An 11,685-nucleotide genomic window follows, 5' to 3' on the forward strand; every position below is an offset into this window, starting at 1 on the left:
GATTAACTTGCAACATCTCGTCGGCGCCCCAGCGATCGATCGAGGGTCGCCTCCGAACTTTCTCCCGCAAACAATCACACACGCGCATGTGTATGTGTTTGATAATCGGACGACTAAAGCCAGGCTCGGGTGCGTGAGGAAATCGAAAACATATTACATAAGCTGTGCGCCTCGGACGGCTTCATTTGCCTATGATCCTCTTCACGCTGGTCACACGCTGGAGTTCCGGAGATGGGAGTCACGGTGTGGCATTGCTCACACACAGTGTAGCACGGGACACAATGCGACCTGTTGGCATCAGGTGCCTATCATGACAGCAAAGCTTCGCTAAACGGCCAGCAACGCGTTTGGCATTCGCAAAGACGCGGTGGCCCCAAACACAAACACACATACATACATACACACACATGAAAAAACCCAATACACCACGCTGTACGTGTGGTCAAAGGAAATCGGTGAATTTATGATTATGACCAAAGCACCCCAGTGTCCCCGCCCGATGCTCGTGTCGAAGTAACCGATCCTGATACGATGAACTTTAGCTGACTTTTCTAACATACACACCGCGCATGATAGGCATGCGGAGAGTTTGGTGAAGCATTGGCGTAACAAGCGACGAACCTCCCGGTCGTCAGCTGCTCAGCGATGTTTCGCACGTACTGTTACAGGTACCACCGCCTTCGCTGTGATGATGTTTCTATTAAACCACCGCACTTGAGCAAAGCCCATCCCGGTGTGCCGAAGCGTGCGTGCCTGAGTATCACCGTTTTGATGCGATCTTTGATCCCGAACAGACCGCGAACGTGGCCTCGTCGCCTTTTTGGCGGCTTCTTGGCATGGTAAATACATAATCCACCTTTCCCCGGGCCGGGTGTGAATAAAAACCACGTACGGAAGGGTAACCGCTACCATTTGCCTAAACTCGACTTTTCCTTTTGCATTCCCGCTCATTCTGTCTCGCGCGTCAATTAAAGCAGTCGCCGCCCGCGGACGTGCCACGCTAATACGTAGGTACGGTATGAATCAACTCGCTTGGGAACACACGTAGGAAGTGATTTGTACTTCCATCGTCGATCTTTATCTATGCCGGTTTTGGGCGGGCCCGGTTCTTATTTGTACAGTGACAGGCTGGAAACTGGAAGGGGCAGTCGGGAACATGATCTACAAGGGCCGAACATGATCCACAAAGAACTTTACCTGGTCCGTGGGTGAAGGAAGCATTAGTCACCGACCACCGACCGGCCAATGTTTGCGGCGCCATTTGCGCAATAATGGCTGTACAATGACACTTTCGTTGAGCGGTTTATCTTTGTGCCTACCTGAGTTATAGAGCGTTCTCTAGTTGGTTATTACTGTCCCTTACCTTATCCATCGTTCTCTGTGAAATGGCATTTAGATGGGTGAATCATTTCGCCATCAGCGATTTCACAAGGCGCCATTAGACAGAAATAGCAGAAGAAACTGATACTGACAGGTTCAAAACCGACAACAAAACCCGTCGCCACAGATTGGCCTTCCTTTTCTGTGCCAACCATTTGCAGCTTCATTTGCCAGTGGGGCTTTATTCCACCGCACCAAATCAATCTGCCATTATTTATCTGCGTAATTAAAACGCTCACAATAAAGCACAACAATGTCCTCCTGCTGTTTGCACACAAACACACAAGGCACCTCGAGGAGTGAAACGATCCGAGCGGTGCCACGGACAATGTTGCAAAAAGTTCGCAACCCAAGCATCTGAGTTGGATGCCTCGATCTGCTCGAGGAAACCCGGTACAAGCTCGGTTCACAATGAACCACAATGCAATACCTTCAGCGTATTTGGTAGAGGGCCCCCTCGGGGTCAACCGGGTGACATTCGCACTCAGCACAGATCGGTATCCCCCCAGTGCGGGGTTCTTTGTGCCACCGTCTTTCTTTTCCCATTGTCGACCGGACGGACGCACCGAGCGTTTGCAATAAAAATAAAATATACATCCCTAATTGGTTGCGACTAGAATCGCTCGCTCACCAGTAAACATGGTTCAAGAATTTCCGCTAGTGGCTAGTGAAGTGTGTGAAAAACAGGCGCAATGGGAAAGCAATCGCATTCCGGAAACCTTGAACATTCCGTGGCCGTTCGGCGGGCTACCGTAAGCCACCGGGTACCGTGGCCATAGTTGATCCATATATGCCTGATGCGGGCGCGCTCCCGGCAAGCGATTCGATCGTGCACTTATTATGTATGCAAACGATTGTCAATCTTTTACAGCCGCCATCGACCAAGGACAGGCGCGACATGCATGCCACACGGAGGGAAAGACGGCCCTACGGAGCAGCAATTAAACCCATTGACAAGATTGTTATTGATCATAACGGGCGGCTCGAGCGATACCGATAGTCCGATTATCGCTCGGCTGCGTTGTTTACCCAAGCAATGGGCACGAAACAAATGGTCAGTCATTAACGTGGCCAAGCACGTGGAAATATCGACGTATGTGACGTATCTTACATTCAAGATCGAGATCGATCTTCCATTTCAATACTTGGCCTTAACACTAGAATCCAAACAGCGGTCATTTTGACCCGAACGCAATTCTCGATTTTAATATCTCAAAAACGACTGAATATTATTTAAAAAAAATAAAACTTTTCTTAAAATCCAAAGCTGAAATAACACAAAAATTTCAGATTTTTCTATTACTATTACTTTTTTATATTTTAAGATTTTTCAAATCTCGGTGTAAAGCCAAAAAGGTCGAAACTGAGTTTTTATTAGCTTTTATTTATTCAAAATGTGTAATTTATATCCAGATACAAGTTTGCACTAAAAAAATAGTATGTTGAGGAACATTTAAAAAATAAAATCGTATTTTTGCAATAACAAATAACGCCATGAATTAGCCTCAAACAACCTATGGAAAATTCTAAAACCCACATTTTCAAGGTCAATTTGTGGCGTCATTTGTAATCTTAAAATATGAAATTATGTTTTGAAAGTGTCTTAATACATAAGCAGTTTAGCGCACACTTTAAAAAACTAAAAATTGATTAAAAAGTATTAAAATTCGGTTCAATTCGATTTACACCGAGGTAGCGGAATGATGAAGTTGTACATCAAAAACATAAAAAAAACCAAAAGATAGTCAACAAATATACTAAAAAGTAACAGTTTTCGGATTTGAAAAATGTTCAAAAATAGTGAAGTTATGGCATTTTAAAAATAGGGGTCAAAACGTCCCAAAAAAGCAATCGGGCAAGATGCCAAAGCAATGTATTCTAGTGTTAACGACGACCGAATGGGATGGCAAATGTAGACCGGACCGTCATCGATTGTAACGGTGTACAGCTCAGCCACGTTCCCTCGTTCGGTGCAACAAAATCCGTCACCCGCAACCTTTCCCGGCACAGTTTCCCGCCAGGTCTTATGTTACGATCAACTCCCACCTCCTTGCTATCATTTGCTTTTTTTGCACGCGCATGATTTATGGCTGTCCTTTTCAAAGTGGCCTTATTTGCGTGGCATAAAATCGAAATCATGTTATCCAGTGCACCCACTTCTGAGTGTGTTTGTACCGAGCAGTCGGTAGCATGGAAAGGTTTCCGGACACCAGCGTTGGTTTGTCCTTCGCAGTGTCAAGAGTAGCCGAAGGAGAGGGGACTGGTTGAGATTAAAATATGCAAATCTTTTCACCTTCTATCGCTTCCTGGAAAGGATAGAAGAAAAAAATCCGATTGTGCACAAAACGGGCGAAACAAAGCTCCAGTCGACTGCAAAAGGTGAATGCTCCATGGTTGGAATGGTAAAAAGGAGGAAAGAAACAATTATTTAAACGCTCCATAGGCCATCGAATTAGTTTCGATATAACTTCAATGAAGCGTTAAAACCCACTTTTAAAATTAATATATTGAGACCGATCAGGCTCTTGACCGGCATTTAACTACGAGAACCTAAAGAAACTAAAGAAATAGTCGACAGAGAAACACAGAGAGAAAGAGCGAGAGGGAGCGATAGAAGGAAAAGGAACGATTAACCACCGCCTGCCTCGATGGGAGATGAAACCAGCGAAGCAACAAATTGTTGATAGAAAAAATATCCATCTGTGAAAGTGGTATTTATCATTATCAAGCCACATGCTGGTCTCGGGCGACAAAACTGGAAAACTGCCAAACGCCCAACTGCTAGACGGTAAAATAAACAGCCCCCCCCCCCCTCCCCCCCGACCAGTTTGACGCAGATCCTCCCGCCGCAACACCGGTCGACATCCGAAAATCGACGAATCAACACCGCACGCTGCGGCGGGTCCATTGATGAATATTAGCGATAATCTTACCGCGCACGACACGCACACACACACACACATACACATATACAAGCGGATGTTTGGAGGAGAAGTGATAGGGGTGAAGAAGGACTGGTCTTTCTCGTAGCGTATTACATAAAAAGAGAGATCCTCCTCCGGGACGGTGCTTCTTCTTGTTTTTCTCCCCTCTTCTTTTACTGTTGATTCGCACCCAGCAGCACATCAACGCAACAACGACGTCAACAAAGCTGTTGCCGCGTTGACAGGACGCGCCAATATCGTGCCACCGGCAGAAAGTGGCCCCGACTGTCGATTGGCAGCAATGAATAGAGGGAGAAATGTCGAAAAAGTAACCACAGTAACTCACCCGATCGAATGCAGCGGCATCGAGCGAACAAACGAAAGACTTGCTCGTAGTTAATTTCTGCGGCAAGTGACGAACCCGTCGAAAAAAGATATATTCAATCACTTTTTATCACCATCAGTTTTCTTTTTTTTGTCGCTATGCAAGTTGTGTGAATAAACAAATACAGTTTATTTTAATTTATTACTATATCGTAGAAAACCACTTCTTCTTGGTTCGATTACTCGGATATTGTGTGTCCTCACTTTGAACAGTTTTTGCGCACGGATTGAAGTGAACTGACAAACCCGGACGGTTCTTTAGCAATGCAGTGCAGTATCATCATCGACGGCAGCATCCACATGCAAAGCGGACCCTGACGCAATCCACAACCGAGGCAGCATCGCCCCACCAAACCGCCACGGACGGCCATCGCACAGGTGTGTTACGAAATCGGCCCGAACTCTACATTCCCAGGCCGTTGGTCCGGTGGGAAGTGGGGTAAAAACGCGTCACCGAAAACAAAACACCGAAAGGAAGCCGTGCCGAGGAAAAACATAAAGAAACGGCAGGTCCACCCGGTCCGGCTCGAACTACTTCGATTCCGTCTCGCTCCTTTCACCGACCCCAGCGCGATGACACGCGAGGGGCCCGACGGTCGCTCTAGCGGGTGCGCACGCGGTCTTAAGGTTAACCACCACCGAACCAACTCCTTGCTTCCCCCCGGGGGCGGCCCTAGTATCCTCCATTTTCCCACCGGCAGCATAATGTCCGCGCGGTCAAACAGGCAACCGGGGACGAAATAAAAAAAAAAGTATATCTGTATACAAACAGAACGAAAAACGGTCCACAGCCATTGATATTCATTCATTTCTCAATGTCACCGACAGCCCGACTGGGGTCGGACCAGATTCGCTAGCCCCACCACACCCCCGAACGGCAGCATCTCAACACAGCTCGGGCTCGCGATCGCTCACTCGATCATATCGAATCGGATCCGAACTGGCGTTGATTTCACAATCATTATTTGGACGCTTTATTCCTCTACACTTGCCTCGATGCACATACAAACCGACACACACACACGTACACACACACATCCTAGCATAATCGCACCTGAATGGGGCAAACGCAGTCCGAAGAGTTTGGTTGGTCGGTAAGCGGTTCGCAAACGGACAATTACAACTGCTTTATGATTTCGGTGTTTTTCCCATTAAGATCGGTAACCTTTGCGGTGATTTGATGATTTGCACTTCTAGGCGCGGACGCGGAACGCGACTGGACGAAGTAAACCGTTGGGAGGTCAGGGGAGGAAAGAAAATAAAGCAGAAAACAAGCAGTACCGACCTTGCCCACACCCGAACGATGCTGGGGAGGGTGGTTGTAGTGTTTTCTTTTTTCTCCCCACTGTGTGTGTGTCTGTTTAATGTGCGAACGCTCAGCGCTCGGGAAGACGTTGTTGAAAGGAACAAAATGAAACAATAATTACATTAGCCAGTTGAGATGGGGGTTTCTACTGTTGACCGCGCTACCGATGCTGCCACCGCTGCCTGCTGGCTTCTAGTGTTCGTCGGCGCTTCCCAGCGTTGCACCCCCACCTTGTCGCGATCAAACAACGCGCATTTGGCAATGAACTTCAGGCGGGTGTAATTGGCGCGAAGCCTCCGAGGCTAGCGAGCGAGCAAAGTGCAACACTTGGCGAATGTTTGCAACAACTCACTCGGTTGAAAATACAGTTCTACAATTTTCACTTATGGAAACTACACAAAGCTTACAAATTACACATACACACACTTCCTTCCGCACGATCGTTCGATGGCAGTAAGACTGAGTTTGGTTTCTGCTAGTAAATTTGGTTAAAAACCACTCGCGCGTACTCGACGACCTACGTCGAAGTGACTGATTCCGAGAGATCGCGCGTCCTGCTACCTCCAGCTGACGATGCGAACTGAACGAATCCACGCGATCGATTATGTAAAAACCAGCCGCCCGCGGGGTGAGACTTTGCGGTGTTTTCGCGCTGAGAGAGCGCCGGAGCGGGCGACTCAATTTCGAGCGGCGAAGAGAAGGCGCAAACGCTGGGGGAGGGTTTCCAGATCAGGCGTGCTAGAGATTTGGGATTTAACAGTAGGTACCGGGGGACCCCACCAGCGTGAAAAGCCCGTGACACCGTGATCGTTCTCCTCCTTGCCAAGATCAATCAGCAGAAGAAGCAATAGAAACTCTCTCCTCTAACATGTTCAATGTGACACTCTCATAAAACTAAACTTTATATATGTATTATATTATAATATTAAACTTGAAATATTATCGTAAGTATAAAATATAAAATTAAAATAGAGCAATCAAGTTCAAAAGCGGTTGAGATTTGACATTTTTCAAAAATACGAAAATCACCCAAAAAGACTGAAGTATTTTAAATTAAATAAAAAAATGTTCCTACGTAGCTGGTATGCAATATTTTTCAAAAATACGAAATACGTAACATTGCTTAGCATATATGTAATCCAAGCATAACATTTTGACAGGGCCATTGTTAGGTTTATTTTCTACCTTAGCTTCCGTCGTTTTCATTAACCGGATCAAAATAGATTCTGGCAAATGGTTAACCAGGATTTAAACAAATACACATTTGATACGGACCAAATCGTTGTAATCTTTTACACGCATTTATTTGTGATTGACTCAATCAGACCCGGTTCATTCAATTTTTTATGCATTTCGTTAATCCTATTAGTTTCATGCGACCAGCATTTCGATGGTTTAGAAGAAGCAAATCCGTCAAAAAAAAGTAAACGATTGAAAAAGACGGAGAGAGAGAAAGAAGAAGAGAGCGATAGAGAGAAACGGAGAACAAACTAGGGAGTTTCTTTTTGATCGGTAGAGAGAACAAATTTGCATGACGGATCGATGAAACGCGATGAATGTGACGCGAAACCGCGAATCGAGCAATTCAAGAATGATCACCTCACCTCCCCTCCCTCCTCCCTGAGCCGGAAGCGGACGTGGAAGTTGTCAGAGCACCGCGTCCCGCAAGGAACAATACACACATACACAAACCGCAGCTTAAATTAGATCCGTATCGCGGGAAGATCCCACATCGCAGCCGAACGCGCGATCCGGGAATAATTGATTTTTTAACCGGACCAAAAACCCAAAGGGCTGCCATTAACACGTCATCGTAGTGACGAAGGCGTCGATCGTCATCGGTGAACGATGATTAATATCCGGATGGGGGCCGTTTATCCTCTCAAAGCACTTCCTTCGGCGCGTGTGATTCTTAGTGGAAATTTCCTTCATTCTTTACGCAAGGAACATCCTCTAGAGTAAAGGTCATTCATCTTTGCATTGATTAACAAAAAACCAAACAGGATCGAGTTTCACAATAGTTCGCAGCTTGCCACAACCAAGCGGATATCGTGGCTTCTCGACATTGTGCCGATCGCGAGCTCGGTTCGGCAATGTGTCAAACGGCAAACTCCTCCATTTGGCATGCGATCCGGTTTTTATGAGGATGTCTTTTCTCGTCTCACTCTCGTCCTCCGTTTCCCCCGCCAACGGTTTCATCGATCAAGCACCGAATTAATCGATAGACACGCGGGCTGGCAGAAATCGACATTCCACAAATTCCAGAGTTCAAGGCCGCCACGTTTGTCGTCCCCGCCGTTGGGATGGGTAGAAATGGGAAAAATGGGCAAACACAAACATTTTGGAAGAGTTTTCACATCTTTCGAATGATTTCTTGCTTCTTTGGTTAAACCACATCTGCTAGAATGTGTTTCTCTTTGACCACTTTGACTTTGTATCGAAGACATTTTCCTCATGCTATGATTTATGTGGATGTGAATTTGTTGCTAACGAGTTCGTTAGAGGCTCTCAACATTGAAGTGTTCGTGCGCTTTCAGACGTGCACTAATTTCCACCCTCTTCGCTGGTAAAAATGGTGGCAGCACGCAACACGAGCCACCGATCAATCTGCCCGACGAACGGCTTGTCAAGTACCAAACGCGTACCTAAGGGAATGTCAAACCCTTCTGGCCGTGCGGAAAAATTATGGTTCTTTATTCTTCTTTTTTTTCTTCTTCTGCTCGACGCTTGGCCAAAACCAGGGCCACTTCACGAAAAACAGGGGGTTTTGTGACGTGAGAAAACGAGGATCGCTTGCGGCTTAAGGTTAAGTAGTTAACGATCTCCCCCCGGATCGCCGCGACAACGAGAAGTGCCTGTTCGGCCCTTCTACTGTGACCTCTGATTGAGCGATTGAACTCAATCTGTCGCCACAAATGAGCTCGAAATTGGAATGTGACAATCGGTTTGGCAACATTGTAGCCGACCGTGGACAATGTTCTACCGAAGCATCGTTCCGGTTCGAACGAAAGAGCGGTACACTTGAGGAAATCTATCAACCTTGCGTCCGGCTCGAAGTTCTAACCCGACCTGTCACCAGACACAGGTTCCAGACCACCCGTCGCTCGATCGGTGTTTGAAATCTCTTTCGAATCTGCAATTTCAATCTCGATACCGATCGCGTACCACCCCGAAAGCGGTTGCCCTGGGATCGCGCGTTCGGCGGCCGCTATCGATCATACGATTCCGTCGGCGCGATCAGGTTCTCTTTCGGGGTTCAGGGTTTGATTAATCATAACGATTATGAGTCGGCCCCGTTTGCGGTGCCACAAAACGGGGGTTGAATAGGATTAGCCGGTCGACGGGCCGGGTGTACGCTAGCGACACCGACAAGGGGCGAAACACGGCGGCAACACAGGTTTACTGCCACACCTTTCAGACTGATTTGTATTGGTCACCGTTCGTACGGTAGACGCGTTTTGATGATTGCCATGGGCAAATTTTATTGCACAAATTACAAGCAGTTGACCGAACGAGTCGTTACCATAAACTTATACATTTCAGGGCATAGTTGCAGTTTCATTTCAGGACATAGTGTATGTCCTATAATGATATGTCCTATGTATGTAAGGCATAATGCTTGGGTGGATGGATTAACCGTCACCCGTTCAATCAAAATTATCGTCCTACCCGGGTAGCCCATACATTTTGTTTTATCCCCTATACCTATCCGTTTTCATGTACTTTAGACCAATCTAGAATGATCGGATCGATTTAAAATTTTCAGTGAAGATACTTGAAGATATTTTCCAAAATCCCTTCACAGATTTACAAAGGAGTTTGCATTTTCTGTATTTCAGTATGCATATCTTTGGTCTTTGAAACTGAAGTACTTGAAATTTTTGTAAAGTTATTCAACAAATTTCAAAAATGTAGATTAAATGTTAAATGTTCAAATAGGACTGTTTCAGTCGGAAACACAAATCATTTAATTTAAGCAATTATGCCTTACGATAAGGTCTTAAAATCTTAATCTAATATTACGTACAAATATTTGTACGTACAAATATTTGTGTAGCATATGCTACACATAACAATTTTGTGCAGAAAATATGCGCCACAAACAGGTTTATCTATTTGACTATAACTGTGATTCGAGATACAATAATGAGTTATGTAAAAGTGAGAATCATGAAAAAAACTCATTCTTTAGAGTAGATAAAAACGACACATAGTAAAATTACTAGGAACACCATATTCGACGAAAAAATAATAAAGTATCGAACAAAGCTCTCTTTCCAGTTCAACAGAAAACTGTGATAGCATGAAGCGGCTGAAAGTTTATTAGTTTTTAAAATATTTTATCTAACTTTAACAAGTAGTAGAGTATCTACTACCAAAATAATAAAATATCAGTAACAAAATACAGAAAATGCAAACTTCTATTTAAAATGAATGAACTACATGAAGGGAGACATTTTTTGGAACCTCAAATGAATATATTTAGAAAAACATATTTCTTTCTTTGGTAAAAGGATAGGGAATGATTTGTTCTAGGCATTCCAAAAATGTTCTCCCGATGCGATAATCCAATCAAAAGTTATTTGAAAACAAAACTCTAAAAAAAATCAATGTTAAAGTTTGGATAAAGAAATGATGTAAGGTAAGGTGGGGCAGGACGCGCCCCTTAAGCGAAAAACATTATTTTCTTCCATTCCTTTCATTAAAAAGTCTCTAATTTTCATAGTTAGATAAATAAACATCTTGTTTATGTATGAAAAATATCAAACACTGTATCAAACTAACCAATTTCATATTAAATAAGATTTTCGAAGGGCCTTTCAATTTTTAGCTCCGTTGACAATAGTGGGGCAAGATGGCCCAGCCGGGGGGGCAGGACGCGCCACTACGTAAACATGGGGCAAGATGGCCTAAAACAGACAGGAGATGGACCAAAGTTGCTTGTTGAAAGGTTAGTCTATGCAGAGGCACTAGTAAACAGTCCGATATTGAGCCCATGTAGCCCACATTGGATTGAATTTTGTGGTGTACCATTCAAAAGACAGTTTGGGTATAAATTCGTTGCTGAATTCCGAACAATTATTGAATTTTTTCACGGATCTGTTTTTGGCCATTTATACAAACCGCATTAGTACAACCTTTACAATTACATCAACCTTGCAGGTAGAACTTCTGACAGATTCAAAATTTGACGTTTTGTAATTCAGATGATCTGTGGTTTGAAAACACAGCTGAACATCATAAAAAATTAACACAAATTTCATATGAAGAACTAAAAACTATTCGTTTCTTATGAAACTCACATGGCATGTTTAATATTAGACTTATTTAAATCAACAATGCGTTGATAATGGAGGCACCGTGCGACTTGCTCTTGTTTTAATGGTGCGTCCTGCCCCATTGTTTACATTTGGAATGCTAGGGCGTCTTGCCCCACCTAGGCCGGCGCATCTTGCCCCACTCTGAGTATCGTCCGTTTTATGTAATTTATTCAAAATTTTGAGAATTTTAAAACAGTTTCTCTTCGGTATTCGTTAAATACCATTATCAGGTAGTAAAAGAAGGCCTCGGTGTTTGAAAAATATAATATCAAAGCATGCCATACCTTACATAAAAGTGACAAAATATTAGATCATTTAGAGTCAATTTGGTTTTTTCTCGTTTTCTTTTTGAAATGGTTATTTCGTGCAG

Source organism: Anopheles coustani, chromosome 2, assembly GCF_943734705.1.
Source record: "Anopheles coustani chromosome 2, idAnoCousDA_361_x.2, whole genome shotgun sequence".
Taxonomy (NCBI): domain Eukaryota; kingdom Metazoa; phylum Arthropoda; class Insecta; order Diptera; family Culicidae; genus Anopheles; species Anopheles coustani.